Genomic DNA, 16,112 nt, shown 5'->3' with positions numbered 1-16,112 from the left:
CAGCTGCTGGGGACCCCCCAGGATCTCTGCTGCGGCACCCCGCTATAATTACTGCACAGAGCAGACTCGCTCCGTGCATAATGACGGGCAATACAGGGGCCGGAGCATCGTTACGTCACGGCTCCACCCCCCTCGTGACATAATGGCCCGCCCCTCAATACAAGTCTATGGGAGGGGGCGTGGTGGCTATCACACCCCCTCCCATAGACTTGCATTAAGGGGGCGGGCCGTGACATCACGATGCTCCGGCCCCTGTATCGCTGGTCATTACGCATGGAACGTGTCTGCTCTGTGCAGTAATGATAGCGGGGTGCCGCAGTCAAGATCCCGGGGGTCCCCAGCAGCGGGACCACTGCGATCTGACATCTTATCCCCTATCCTTAGGATAGGGGATAAGATGTCTAGGGGCGGAGTACCCCTTTAAAGGGGTTATCCAGGGATAAAAACACAGAGCTAATTTCTTCCAAAAAAAGCACCATGCCTGTCCTCAGGTTGTGTGTGGTATTACAACTTTGTTCTGTTTAGATGAAAGGAGCCAAGTTGTAATATCACATACAACCTCAGGACAGGTATGGTGCTGTTTTTGGAAGAAATTAGCTCTGTTTCTATCCCTGGATAACCCATTTAATCAGCACTTCACTGTATCGTTCATATATGCTAAGGGGGGCATCTAACTGCTAGGACCCCACTGGTCACCTCTGTTCTCCCTTACCCAGCTGCAAGGTTGGAGGATTTTAAATGGAGCCGAAGGACACATGCTTAACCAAACACTCAATTCAAAGTCTCTGGCACTGACAGAAATAGTTGAGCACATAGCTAAGTCAGTGCCATCGACTTTGAATAGATTAGCAGGGTGCATGTTTGACTGTAAACTAATTATAGAAAAAAGTAAGGTAGCTCTACAATAGGAGGAAGGGATCGAACGAGAACTGGTAATTAGGTTGTGTACTCTATACAACCTCACAGTAAAACAAGAAGAGAAAAGTTAACCGTTCTCTAGTAAGATCCAAAGTATGTGAACCCTTTGGAATTATATGGATTTCTGCACAAATTGGTCATAAAATATCTGATCTTCATCTAAGTCACAACAATAGACAATCACAGTCTGCTTAACCTCTTCAGGACATAGGGCGTATGGATACGCCCTGCATCCCGAGTCCTTAAGGACCGAGGGCGTATCCATACGCCCGTGGGAATTCCGGCCCCCACCGCTAGCCGGAGGGGAGCCGGGGCCGGATGCCTGCTGAAATCGTTCAGCAGGCATCCCGGCATATTGCCCAGGGGGGTCATTATGCCCCCCCATGTCGGCGATCGCCGCAGATCGCTGGACAATTCACTCCAGCGATCTGCGGCGATTCCGGGTCAATCGGGTCTCCAGTGACCCGATGACCAGGAATTACTGGCTGTTCGGGGCCGTCTCTGACGGCCCCGAACAGCCAGAGCCTGCAGGGGTAATGTGGCACTGGTGCCACCTCACGATCGCCCTGATTCGTCGGCCGGATTACCGGCCGACCAATCAGGGCGCCTGCTGCGGGTGTCACTCCCGCACCCGCTCCGCCCCTCTTCTGGAGGACGTGAGCGGGTGCGGGACGTGCACCCCGGGTGCTGGGGACCCCGATCCCCGGCGCCCCTGTTGGGATCGGGGCCCCAGGAGCAGCTGCGGCGGCGGGACTGACCTGCAGCGTCTGGATCGTTGGAGGTGAGTGACAGCCTCCTGCTGTTGCTTAGCAACAGCTCCCAGCATGCAAAAAGGGCATGCTGGGAGCTGTAGTTATGCAACAGCAGGAGGCAGACCACCACAACTCCCAGCATTCGCTTATGGGCATGCTGGGACTTATGGTTTTGCAACAGCTGGAGGCAAATTCTTTCTATGGAAAAGTGTACCTTCAGCTGTTGTATAACTACAACTCCCAGCTTGCACAAACAGCTAAAGTGCATGCTGGGAGTTGTAGTGGTGCATCTGCTGGTTGCATAACTACAACTCCCAGCATGCCCGTTGGCTGTCGGTGACTGCTGAGAGTTGTAGTTTTGCAACAGCTGAAGGCACACTGGTTGTGAAACTCAGAGTTTTATTTTTTTTACCTAACTCAGTGTTTCACGACCGGTGTGCCTCCAGCTGTTGCAAACTACAACTCTCAGCAGTCACCGTACACCATGCACCGTACATGCTGGGAGTTGTAGTTTTGCAACAGCTGGAGGCACACTGGTTGTGAAACACTGAGTTAGATCACAAACTCAGTGATACATAACCAGTGTGCCTACAGTTGTTGCAAAACTGCAACTCTCAGCAGTCACCGACAGCCAACGGGCATGCTGGGAGTTGTAGTTATGCAACAGCTGGATGTCCCCCCCTATGTGAACGTACAGGGTACACTCACATGGGCGGAGGATTACAGTAAGTATCTGGCTGCAAATTTGAGCTGCTGCAGCTCAAATTGCCAGCGAGAAACTACTGTGAACCCCCGCCCGTGTGACTGTATACTAAAAACACTACACTACACTAACACAAAAAAAAAAAAAAGTTAAAAACACTACATATACCCATACCCCTACACAGCCCCCCTCCCCAATAAAAATGAAAAACGTCTGGTACGCCACTGTTTCCAGAACGGAGCCTCCAGCTGTTGCAAAACAACTCCCAGTATTGTCGGACAGCCGTTGACTGTCCAGGCATGCTGGGAGTTTTGCAACAGCTGGAGGCACCCTGTTTGGGAATCACTGGCGTAGAATACCCCTATGTCCACCCCTATGCAATCCCTAATTTAGGCCTCAAATGCGCATGGCGCTCTCACTTTGGAGCCCTGTCGTATTTCAAGGCAACAGTTTAGGGTCACATATGGGGTATCGCCGTACTCGGGAGAAATTGTGTTACAAATTTTGGGGGGTATTTTCTGCTTTTACCCTTTTTAAAAATGTAAAATTTTTGGGAAAACAAGCATTTTAGGTAAAAAAAAAATATTTTTTTTACATATGCAAAAGTCGTAAAACACCTGTGGGGTATAAAGGTTCACTTAACCCCTTGTTATGTTCCCCGAGGGGTCTAGTTTCCAAAATGGTATGCCATGTGGGTTTTTTTTTTGCTGTCCTGGCACCATAGGGGCTTCCTAAATGCGGCATGCCCCCAGAGAAAAATATGCGTTCAAAAAGCCAAATGTGACTCCTTCTCTTCCGAGACCTGTAGTGCGCCAGCAGAGCACTTTTTCACCCCCATATGGGGTGTTTTCTGAATCTGGAGAAATTGGGTTTCAAATTTTTAGGGGTATTTTCTGCTATTACCCTTTTTAAAAATAAAAAATTTTTGGGAAAACAAGCATTTTAGGTAAAATTTTAATTTTTTTTTTACATTTGCAAAAGTCGTGAAACACCTGTGGGGTATTAAGGTTCACTTTATCCCATGTTACATTCCCCGAGGGGTCTAGTTTCCAAAATGGTATGCTATGTGTTTTTTTTTTGCTGTTCTGGCACCATAAGGGCTTCCTAAAGGTAACATGCCCCCCAAAAACCATTTCAGAAAAACGTACTCTCCAAAATCCCCTTGTCGCTCCTTCCCTTCTGAGCCCTCTACTGCGCCCGCCGAACACTTTACATAGACATATGAGGTATGTCCTTACTCGAGAGAAATTGGGCTACAAATACAAGTAAAAATTTTGTCCTTTTACCCCTTGTAAAACTTCAAAAATTGGGTCTACAAGAACATGTGAGTGTAAAAAATGAAGATTGTGAATTTTCTCCTTCACTTTGCTGCTATTCGTGTGAAACACCTAAAGGGTTAAAACGCTGACTGAATGTCATTTTGAATACTTTGGGGGTGTAGTTTTTATAATGGGGTCATTTATGTGGTATTTCTAATATGAAGACCCTTCAAATCCACTTCAAACCTGAACTGGTCCCTGAAAAATACAGAGTTTGAAAATTTTGTGAAAAATCGGAAAATTGCTGCTGACCGTTGAAGCCCTCCGGTGTCTTCCAAAAGTAAAAACTAATCAATTTTATGATGCAAACATAAAGTAGACATATTGTATATGTGAACCAAAAAAAAAATGTATTTGTAATATCCATTTTCCTTACAAGCAGAGAGCTTCAAAGTTAGAAAAAATGCAAAATTTTCAAATTTTTCATCAAATTTACGGATTTTTCACCAAGACAGGATGCAAGTATCGACAAAAATTTACCACTATGTTAAAGTAGAATATGTCACGAAAAAACAATCTCGGAATCAGAATGATAACTAAAAGCATTCCAGAGTTATTAATGTTTAAAGTGACAGTGGTCAGATGTGCAAAAAACGCTCCGGTCCTTAAGGCCAAAATGGGCTCCGTCCTGAAGGGGTTAAATTAATAAAGCACAAAGAATTAAATGTTGCCATGTTTTTATTGAACACACCATGTAAATATTCACAGTGCAGGTGGAAAAAGTATGTGAACCCTTGGATTTTTGAACTGGTTGAACCTCCTTTGGCAGCAATAACTTTAACCAAATGTTTCCTGTAGGTACCGATCAAACGTGCACAATGGTCTGTAAAGAGGAATGGTCAAGAATTACTCCCGAACAGTTTCAGTTCAGTTTAGTTATTCTTGGGATGTCTGATGTGGATCGCTTTCTTGAGGTCATGCCACAGCATCTCTATCGGATTGGGGTCAGGACTCTGACTCAACCAATCCAGAAGGTGTATTTTCTTCTGTTTAAGCCATGTTATTGATTTACTTCTATGCTTTGGGTTGTTGTCCTGTTGCAACACCCATCTTCGGTTCAGCTTCAGCTGGTGGACAGATGGCCTTGAGTTCTCCGGCAAAATGTCTTTATAAACTTGGGAATTAATTTTTCCTTTGATAGCAATCTGTCCAGGCCCTGACGCAGCAAAGCAGCCCCAAACCATGATGCCCCCCACCACCATACTTCACAGTTAGGATGAAGTTTTGATGTTGGTGTGCTGTGCCTCTTTTTCTCCACACTTAGTGTTGTGTGTTTCTTCCAAACAACTCAACTTTGGTTTCATCTGTCCACAGAATATTTTGCCAGTACTGCTGTGGAACATCCAGGTGCTCTTGTGCAAACTGTAAATGTGCAGCAATGTTTTTTTTTTTTTTTTTTTTTTTTGTGGACAGCAGTGGCTTTCTCTGTGGTATCCTCCCATGAAATCCATTCTTGTGTAGTTAGACTTTTGTAAGTCTTTAGCAGACTCTCTAGGATTCTTCACCTCATTGAGCAGTCTGCGCTGTGCTCTTGCAGTCCTCTTTACAGAATGGCCACTCCTAGGGAGAGTAGCAGCAGTGCTGAACTTTCTCCATTTATAGACAATGGGCCTCATTTACGAAGCTAAAACCGAGCAGTTTTTTTTTTTTTTTTTTTTGGTGCAGTGTCTCTGCGCCAGTGTGTGCCAGGAAAATCCGACAAACTTGATATTGCACAGTGAAAAGCCGACCTATTTACTATTGAATTCACAGAAAATCCTGTGGATAAATGGCTGGAAATTTCCACCTAGAAAAAGCTGGTTGGAAAATTTTCCCGACTTTTCCCCATAGTAAATAGAGAGGAATTCTGCATGTCTGAAACTACATTTCTCACTAGTAAAACCCCTACACTCTTAGTAAATGAGGCCCAATTTGTTTTACCGTGGACTGATGAATAGCAAGGCTTTTTGAGATACTTTTATAACCCTTTCCAGCTTTAGGGGTTCACATACTTTTTCCACCTGCACTGTGAATGTTTACATGGTGTGTTCAATAAATACATGGTAAGAGTTAATTCTTTGTGTGTTTATTAGATAATCAGACTGTGATTGTCTATTGTTGTGACATAGATGAAGCTCAGATCACATTTTATGACCAATTTCTGCAGAAATCCATATACCGTATTTATCGGGGTATACCACGCACTGGCCTATAACACGCACCCTCATTTTACCAAGGATATTTGGTAAAAAAAAGTTTTTTTACCCAAATATCCATGGTAAAATGAGGGTGCGCGTGTATACCCCGATACACCCCCAGGAAAGGCAGGGGGAGAGAGGCCGTCGCTGCCCGCTTCTCTCCCCCTGCTTTCCTGGGGTCTAGAGCCCTGCTGCCAGCCCTTCTCACCCCCCTGGCTATCGGCGCCGCTGCCCGTTCTGTCCCCCTGACTATCGGTGCCTGCAGCCAGGGGGAGAGAAGCGGCGCCGACAGCCAGGTGTAGAGAAGGGGCAGCGGCACCCATTGCCGGCGCCGCTGCCCCGTTGCCACCCCCCATCTCCGGTGGCATAATTACCTGTTGCCGGGGTCGGGTCCGCGCTGCTGCAGGCCTCCGGCGTGCGTCCCCTGCGTCGTTGCTATGCGCTGCACGGCGCGGCGTATGATGTCGCCGCGCTGTGCATAGCAACGACGCAGGGGACGCATGCCGGAGGTTTGCAGCAGCGCGGACCCGACCCCGGCAACAGGTAATTATGCCACCGGGGATGGGGGGAGGCAACGGGGCAGCGGCGCCGGCAATGGGTGCCGCTGCCCCTTCTCTCCCCCTGGCTGTCGGTAGCCAGGGGGTGAGAAGGGCCGGCAGCAGGGCTCTAGACCCCAGGAAAGGCAGGGGGAGAGAAGCGGGCAGCGACGGCCTCTCTCCCCCTGCCTTTCCTGGGGGTGTATCGGCGTATAACACGCACATAGACTTTAGGCTAAAAATTTTAGCCTAAAAAGTGCGTGTTATACGCCGATAAATATGGTAATTCCAAAGGGTTCACATACTTTTTTTCTTGCAATTATATATAGCGTATGGGAGCTTGTTGTGTGCAATGGATCAGATATATTACTTGTTTATACAGTATTGATGTTGTATCCAATAAGTAGAAAAAATAGAAATCAAATTACATCATTAAATTAGTATATGATTATAAACTCGAGCTGTCTGCAGGGCCCTCGCAGGAGCTCACTGTATTTAAACGTAAATAAAAATATTTCATATAAAAAATGAAAATTATAATGTATAAAACAGAATATAGTACTGCCACTTAAGTATAAAAATGAGTCCTGGTCAAAGCTTATCTAAGGGGATATTGCAAAGGTATGATAGTTCTAGTTCCTGAAAGATAAGTAGAAAATCTTGTTTTCTGATCGTAGGAAAGCAACATGATGTTACAAATAGATGCTGTGCGTCCGTTGGTGGTGTAGTAGAATCCTGTAGTGGAAAAAAGGTGATAGGTGCTATTCACCGTAATGTAGGTGGTATGTCCTATTTGATTTTGTCTATCCGTTGGTGGTACAGTGGTAAACCTATGCAGGAAACCTATTGGAGGAAATCTGGGCGTTCTGTGCACTGCTTACCGATCCCGATGTTCGGTCCCGAGGCGTTCTCACACTTACCCGCCTATGGTTCCAGCCGGATAGTGGTATCGTCTGTCTTGGTTGGCGATCCACTGTCGCTGGTTAGCCTGGGGAGGGAGAGATCGCTGTGTGATGTCTGGAGTCTGAGAAGTCTTGTAGATGCAGCAGGCGGCGTCTTCCACGTGGGTTTAGTGCGCCGGGTGCTAAAGTCTTGTCTTTATGTCGGATGGGGATAAACTTAAAAGATCTTGAAGTGGCAGTGCTGTATTGCTAGTAGGCTAGACTCATTGCGGAGCGTGCTATGCTCCTTTTTCAATAACTGTGCATATTTAAAATGGAGATGTGGTGGCTTTTTATAAGGATACTTCAGGTCTGATTGAATAATGGTTCACAGATTGGAAATAAAACCTGGAATGGATTTAAAGGGGGGTTGGTATTGGTTAGATATGGCATGGAATGGTGATAAGGTTAGGAATTGGACTACGATATATTTAAATAATATATGAAGCTGTATTTCAACAATAAAGACGCACAAGGTGAAAAATACATAATTACATTAAAAACATAAATTATGGTGGCGTAATAGGTGTGTGTGTGTGTGTATAGAGGGGGGAAATAATAATTAAATGTTTTAATAAAATAAAAAAAAGAATTAAGAGAAAAATATAAAAAAAATTAAATTGCAATGGAAAATGAATAAATGGGAAAATTTTATTATAAGGAGATAGCTTAGGTGGGGATCTAGAAGTGTGTATACAGATACATATATTCAATGATGGACAACATATTACATGAAGTATAGCATTATAATGTATAATCAAGTATAAATATATATTTAATGGAGTAAGACTTATCTTTTAGAGGGTATAGGTACAGCGACCCTTCGACCTACGATGGCCCGGTGGCAGCTGAAGCAGTCAGCACTGCCGGATAGCCGTTTATGCAATGGCCCCGACATACAAAAGCATTGTATGTTGATGCTGCCTCTGAGAGGCCATCATATGTTGAAATTATCGTATGTCGGGGCCATTGCATAAACGGCTATCCGGCAGTGCTGACTGCTTCAGCTGCCACCGGATAGCCGTTTACGGTGCCCCGTGTGGTCCGCTGACTATCACTTACCTGTCCTCGGGGCTCCGGCGCGTCCTCTTCGGCATCGTCGGCTCTCTCCATCATCGCTGTGCACGCTGTCCCGTCATCCAATAGGAGCGGCGTGTGTAGCGATGTGATGGCGGCGACTGAGAGTGCGGATGCCGGGGAAGCAGAGAACTTGCCGGAGCGTCGGGAATGCGGCAACAGCGATGGACGACGACATCCCGGGCAGCAGTGACTAGCGGTGACGGGTCCGGAGCGGCGGGGACAGGTGAGTACAACTTCCTCTAACAGTGGTCTACAACCTGCAGACCTCCAGATGTTGCAAAACTACAACACCCAGCATGCCCGGACAGCCAATGGCTGGAGGTCCACAGGTTGTAGACCACTGTCCTATACTTTACATTGCACCGATCCCTCAACATGCGATGGTTTCAACAAACGATGGTCCATTTGGAACGGATTACCATCGTATGTTGAGGGACCACTGTATATGAAAGAATATATTGTACAGTGTATATAATGTAGAGGAAAATTAATATAGGGAAGGGTAGACTCTTGTGCAGGAGGAGTCATGGCACTGGGTAGGCATTCTGGCTCATGATTCCTCTTGCAGCAGGGGTCAGACTCCAACTATAAAAAAAAAAAAAAAAAAAATTCTAACTCTGTGTATAGCCCTTTCGGGATTAAAGGGGTACTCCGCTGCCCTGTGTCGGAAGCTCCGCTCCCCAGTGTCCGGAAGTTTATTGTTCCGAACGCTGTGTGCGGGCTTCCGTGTTCAGGGCCGCCCCTCGTGACATCACACCCGCCCTCTTCGTGACGTCACACCCGCCCCCTCAGCGAAAGTCTATGTGAAGGGGGCGCGATGGCCGTCACGCCCCCCCTTCCCATAGGCTTTCGTTGAGGGGGCGGATGTGACGTCACGAGGGGCAGCCCTGAACACGGAAGCTCGCACACAGCGTCCGGAACAATAAACTTCCGGACGCTCGGGAGCGGAGCTTCCGACACAGGGCAGTGGAGTACCCCTTTAATGTGTCCATTTGATAGATCATCTTAGCTTCTGACCTAGACATTTTTTTAATAAAATTTCCTCCTCCTCCAGTCTGGGGGAATAGACTGGAGGGCTGCATAGCTGGTCCCTCTGATATGGCCGTTATGGCATTCCTTGGAATGTGCAGACAGTAAGTTTTTCAAACCCCATTTTGATGTTGTAAAAGTGCTCTGTGATATGTTTTTTTCAGGGTTCTTGATGTCCGACCAATGTACTGTTTCTTACAGGGACATTGAATAATGTAGATAATACTTTTTGCGATTGCAGGTTGAAAGTTCTTTGGTGTAAACTGTATTGTTTGAGTTTGAGGTCACTGTTTCTGTTTTGTTGGGAAGGTGGTGATCTTACAGTTATTGCATTTTATGCATCTAAAAGAAAAAAAAACCTTTGCATCTGATAACGTTGATTGGTGGTTATGTTGACGTATGGTTTTTGTGGTTTTTGTTGTGGGAGCAATTTTGAGGCCTAGATTTGGTGCTCTTGTATAAACAATGGAGGCTTGTGATGGTAGTGTTGGTCCTAATATTTTATCTGTTTGCAGTAAGTGTCAATGTTTATTGATCTTTTTTTTTTTTTTTACTTGGCGAAAGGTAAAATGAGTTTGGCTCCTTGTTGTGGGGTTTGATGTTTGTGACAGTTTGTCTATGAAAAAGGTTTCTCTATTTAGTTTATTTTTATACTTAAGTGGCAGTGTCAAGGTTGGCTGCAGTTTAGGCCTCAAAATGTGTGTGATTGCCGCTGTATACTGCTGAGTGTCGACACAAGAAATATACAACAGACAAAAAGTTGGTATAAAACTTTCTCAGCAGGAAGCTCAGGAGCTGTCCCAAAGAGTTCTGAGAGTTCTGTTTATTACATGGAAGTACATTGGTGTTTACATTTGACAAAAAGGGAGGTTAGAGATCATGTCAAAATCATCATGTTATATTTTGATTGGTTATTTGAGTATTGCGTCTTTATATATTAGCATATTTGAGCATTCATTTCTTTCTTGGCCATAGTTCACTTATGTTGCCCTCTCACTCTTCTACCGGAAAATTACGGATTTCTCTGTCCTTCTGCACAGTCTATATCTCTTAAAATATTTTGTCTTCCAACTTTCAGCCTCTTCTTATTTTACTACTTCTGGCCTCATCCCAAGGTCCTCATCTTAGTTATACCCAAATAGCAAGCTGATATATAGGTTAAGGGTAGGTAACAAATATCTTTCTGCAGCATTAGCATATAAGTATTAATATATTGATAAATTTTAACAGCAGTACTATATTCTGTTTTATACGTTTATTATATTTTGGTTTTAATAAAATATTTTTACGTTTAAATACAGTGAGCTTCTGCAAGGGCCCTGCAGACAGCTCAAGTTTATAATCATATACTAAATAAATGTGTATATTTTAATTATGTAATTTGATTTCTTTTTTTCTACTAATTGGATATAACATCAATACTGTATATACAAGTAATATTTGATTCATTGCAAACAACAAGCCCCCATACACTATATATACACAAGGACCATTTCAAGGAATGGTTACCTTTTCTCTTCTTATTGATAAACTAATTATAGTCATGTGGGAGAGGGGTGGAAAAGTCTGGCATTTATAACCTGTCGGTGGATAGATGATAAATTCTTCTTGTTGAAATACACCTTTTGGGTTTTACCAAAAATGTAGAGTTTAAATGGAAAATAGTTTAGCTGATATGTAACAATATTGCAGTCCAGATAAAGAAGAAAAAAAAATTGTCATGCATATTTATGTACAGTGAAACCTCCCCAAGAGACCACATCTTCATGAAGAGTATTCCCATATCCACAGACCAGATATCCTGTGCAAAATTTCAAATTTTAGAATACATAATGCAGAGCAGATAAGGAAACTACAATAAATTATCAGAACAGAATAGCATAGACGATTGATCAGGATAAAAAATTAATAGTACAGCATAAACCGTGTAGATGTGAATAAATTTAAAGGGGGATTCATAGGAGCACAGCTGGAGGTTCAGTAAAAAAGAAAAAAAGCACCGCCAAACCTAAATACAATCAAGGTGACCATATGGAAGATGTATACAATGACATTGGCTATCCCTCAATACTGATGTTAAAATTGAGACATTCACCAGTATATCCTTAGATGACGGACATACCAGAGCCCGCACACCAGCGCCAAGGTTTCTCAAGTGGCACGGGACCTAACGCTAACCTACCTGTGCGTGATAAGCAAAAACCAGGGGCCAGTGGGCAATTACAGCAGCATTAGGCCGACTTGCAGCCTCCTCCCAAGTACCCTCCAGTGTGGCTACAAGCACACACATACAATGGGAGGAGGGAGGCAGACTACAAGCCCCACCTATGTTGGCTGATATGTGTGCCGGCCTCACAGGTGAACCTTAATGCTGCCTTAATAGTGATGAAGGCGCATTAAATGTGGAGTTTATACACCTCCAAGTATAGGATTTAAACAACAACAAAGACGTGGTCTCAAATGGCAGGAGGTGTTCAACCCCAAATACAGTTGTGCATATATACTGGGGGAGCAGATCCTGCCCTTGTGGTCTGTTGCTAAGGGCGATCCCCAGCATAAAATGCATACAATGGAGGATGCCTGCAACAGACTACAAGTGCCACAATGGCATCCTACACCAAATAAACGGTGTGGATGTGTAACAATTAGAATAATACAATACAGGAATTGTATTCTTCTAATTGTTACACATCCACACTGTTTATCTGGTGTAGGATGCCATTGTGGCACTTGTAGTCTGTTGCAGGCATCCTCCATTGTATGCATTTTATGCTGGGGATCACCCTTAGCACCAGACCACAAGGGCAGGATCTGCTCCCCCAGTATATATGCGCAACTGCATTTGGGGTTGAGCACCTCCTGCCATTTGAGACCACGTCTTCATTGTTGTTTAGACCATATGGAAGGCCAGAGACTGACTACAAGCTACAGGAAGGTTAACCTCTAAACAAAGTAAAGTGGATTGTAAATCAAAAGAAGCAAAGTAGAGAGCACAGAGAACCAAGATTAAAAAAAAAGGTAGTCAATAAGGAAAGAGGACAGAGAAGTGTCCCAATACACTAGCCAAGGTAGTTATACCAAGAAGAGCAGGTAATAGGTTTTGTTCAAGCTCGCTGTTGGATATCCCATTTTTCTCACATTTCTAATTCTACTGAGAAGACCAATGGAGGAAGGGGGGCGTGGACTGGTTCCAGTTGAGAGGGATAAGACATTTGGATACAGCTAGTATGTATAGAAGTATCACAGTGGTAAATGGGACAATAAAGAAAGTGTAGAGGAGTCAAGGGAACAGCAAACTCTAAAATATATTTAAAGGGGTACTCTGGTGGAAAACAATTTCTTTTTTTCCTTATCCTTCCAGTACTTAGCTGCTGTGTGCTCCACCGGAAGTTATTTTCTTTTTAAATTCCTTTTTTCTGTCTGACCACCGTGCTCTCTGCTGACACCTCTAGCCATGTCTGAAATTATCCTACTTTGGGCAATTCCTGACATGGACAGAGGTGGCAGCAGAAAGCACTGTGGTCAGGCAGAAAACAAATTCAAAAAGAAAAGAACTTCCTCTGTAGTATGCAGCAGCTGATAAGTACTGGAAGGGTTAAAATTTGTAACTAGAAGTCATTTACAAATCTGTTGATTTCAAAAATTTTATTTTCCACCGGAGTACCCCTTTAATGGCTGACTGCTACATTCCTAGGGACAGTCCCAAAACATGTGCAAAAGGGTGTTATGGGATTTCCCACTCCTTCAGCAGGTGTTCAGGAAAGTAGGATTATACTGATGAAGGATACCAGAGAATTAATACTATTATATTGAGTCCCCTTGTACTGGGTGGATAAAGACGATTTAGCTGCTTTTTGGTCACACTTCCTCCTAACATGCCAAAGCGGGATTACACTGATATTAGACCTTAGGAGGATAACTTACCCCCCCCCCCCCCCCCCCCAAAGCCCGATATGTTTTAAATGGTGTAAGTTTGGGGCAGGTGAGGGAGCCGAAACTGGGACTGGAATAGATATCGGATGTGCAAAAAGAGGGCAAGTAAAGCAAAGATTTTTCCCGTAAAGTGTCAAAAGTATGGTATTTTCTAGTAAGAAGGTGGACAAAGTCATGGAAATAAAATAGACCAGCCCGAAACCATGGTTGTCTGAGTGGATTAAACTTACTGGAAGATTTGGTGTGAAAAGAAATAAGGTAGGTTTGAGTTACATTCTATGCGAGAATTTGGACCTACACATAGACCAAATGCACTTGGTAAAAACCACTGGGGAAAGGTATTCTATAGCTTAACTAAAATAACTGGGAAGAACCTGTTACTTATACACAAAGAATGTTCCCTGGTCTTCTCGTGCAGTTCTTGGAAACAATAAATCATGTGTCAGGTTTTAGTAATGACTGCACATATATTTTTCTTTGTACCTATCTGTACATCGATGTCCTAACACATTTTCTAGCCATTTTTCCCTAGGCCATAACTGACATTGAAGTAAATGCAGTAAGGAAACATTGTGCTTTGTTACAATATTCACATTGACCAAGAAATGAGGGAAGTGAAAAAGTGCATATATGAAGCCGACTATTAAGTGGCAAAAAAAATGATGTAAGCTGCTATATTGGTGGAAATTAGTGTTTCCAGTTACAAAAGGAAGAGCACCGACTGCTGCTTTCTGAACAGCTGAGATATTTGAGACAGACTGGTTGCTTGCCCAACAGCTTCCGTTCTTCAATGGGTTGTAGAACAATTATTCCATAACAATTATTCCCTCTTCAGTGACTTGGATATTCAACTCAAGGCTGGCTTGGCACTTCAACTGCTATGTTTACACACAGTTGTGTAAGAAAAATGTGTGAACATTTCCACTATACTGCTCAATATTTAAAATCATTTTATTACAAATTATTTTATAAACTTCTCTAAACTATTATTCAGTTTATACTGAAAGTGTCCACAGTTCTCTAAACTATTATTCGGTTTATACTGAAAGTGTCCACAGTTCTCTAAACTATTATTCAGTTTATACTGAAGGTGTCCACTATGTTCAACAATTAAAAGAAATGTAAACAATAGAAATATTACACTTTCAAGCTTTGGCTACTATTGTATACACAGGGTGTTAGTTTCTTTTAAATATATATCATCCATTTAAGATGTTTTGTTCACTGTTTTAACACTAGTAATCTATTTGCCATATTAAAGGGAATGTATTATCAGAAAATTACTTATTGTTTAAGGCTTTTTTTTTATGTTAAGCATATTTTAGATATTTTAGGTGATTTCTATTTTTAATTTGAGTTTTTTTTAACATTTTTATTTAAAAAAAAATTCTAAAATCTTACAGATTTCATTCTGGTTGCTAGTCCTTAAAGGGGTACGCCACTAACCGGTGCCAGAAAGTTGAACAGATTTGTAAATTACTTTTATTAAATATCTTAATCTTTCCAGTACTTATCAGCTGCTATATGCTCCACAGGAAGTTTTTTCTTTTTGAATTTCCTTTCTGACTGACCACAGTGCTCTGTGCTGACACCTCTGTCCATTTCAGGAACTGTCCAGAGCAGGGTAGGTTTTCTATGGGGATTTGCTCCTACTCTGGACAGTTCCTAAAATGGACAGAGGTGTCAGCAGAGAGCACTGTGATCAGACATAGGAAAATTAAAAAGAAAATTACTTCCTGTGGAGCATATAGGTGCTGATAAGTACTGGAAGGATTAAGATTTGTTTTAATAGAAGTCCTTTACAAATCTGTTTAACTTTCTGGCACCAGTTGTTTTAAAAAAAAAAATGTTTTCCAGTGGAGTACCCCTTTTAAACTAAACTGAAACTTGTTCTGAAGAGTACTTTTTTTTAAGCAGGATTATTATCATCACTGGCAGGGTGACAATAGTATATACAGTCATAGCCGTAAATGTTGGCACCCCTGAAATTTTTCAAGAAAATGAAGTATTTCTTACAGAAAAGGATTGCAGTACCACACGTTTTGTTATACACATGTTTATTCCCTTTGTGTGTATTGGCACGAAACCAAAAAAAGGGAGGGGAAAAAAAGCAAATTGGACATAATGTCACACCAAACTCCAAAAATGGTCTGGACAAACTGTTGGCACCTTTTAACTTTAATATTTGTTTGCACACCCTTTGGAAAAAATAACTGAAATCAGTCGCTTCCTATAACCCTTAATAAGCTTCTTACACCTCTCAGCCGGAATGTTGGACCAATCTTCCTTTGCAAACTGCTCCACGTCTCTCTCTTATTGGAAGGGCACCTTTTTCCAACAACAATTTTAAAATCTCTCCTCAGGTGTTCAATGAGATTTAGATCTGGACTCATTACTGGCCACCTCAGAACTCTCCAGCACTTTTTTGCCATCCCTTTCTGGGTGCTTTTTGATGTATGTTTGGGGTCATTGTCCTGCTTGAAGAGCCAAGATCTCGGACGCAAACCCAGCTTTCTGTGCTGTACAGTACGACCCAAGATCCATTGGTAATCCTCAGATTTCATGATGCCTTGCACATATTCAAGGCACCTAGTGCCAGAGGCAGCAAAACATCATTGAACCTCCACCATATTTTACTGTAGGTACTGTGTTCTTTTCTTTGTAAGCCTCATTCCATTTTCGGTAAACCGTAGAATGATGTGCTTTACCAAAAAGCTCCATCTT

Source organism: Hyla sarda, chromosome 5 (assembly GCF_029499605.1).
Source record: "Hyla sarda isolate aHylSar1 chromosome 5, aHylSar1.hap1, whole genome shotgun sequence".
Classification (NCBI taxonomy): Eukaryota; Metazoa; Chordata; class Amphibia; order Anura; family Hylidae; genus Hyla; species Hyla sarda.
The sequence above is the reverse complement of the archived record's forward strand: the minus strand, read 5'-3'. Positions refer to the sequence as shown.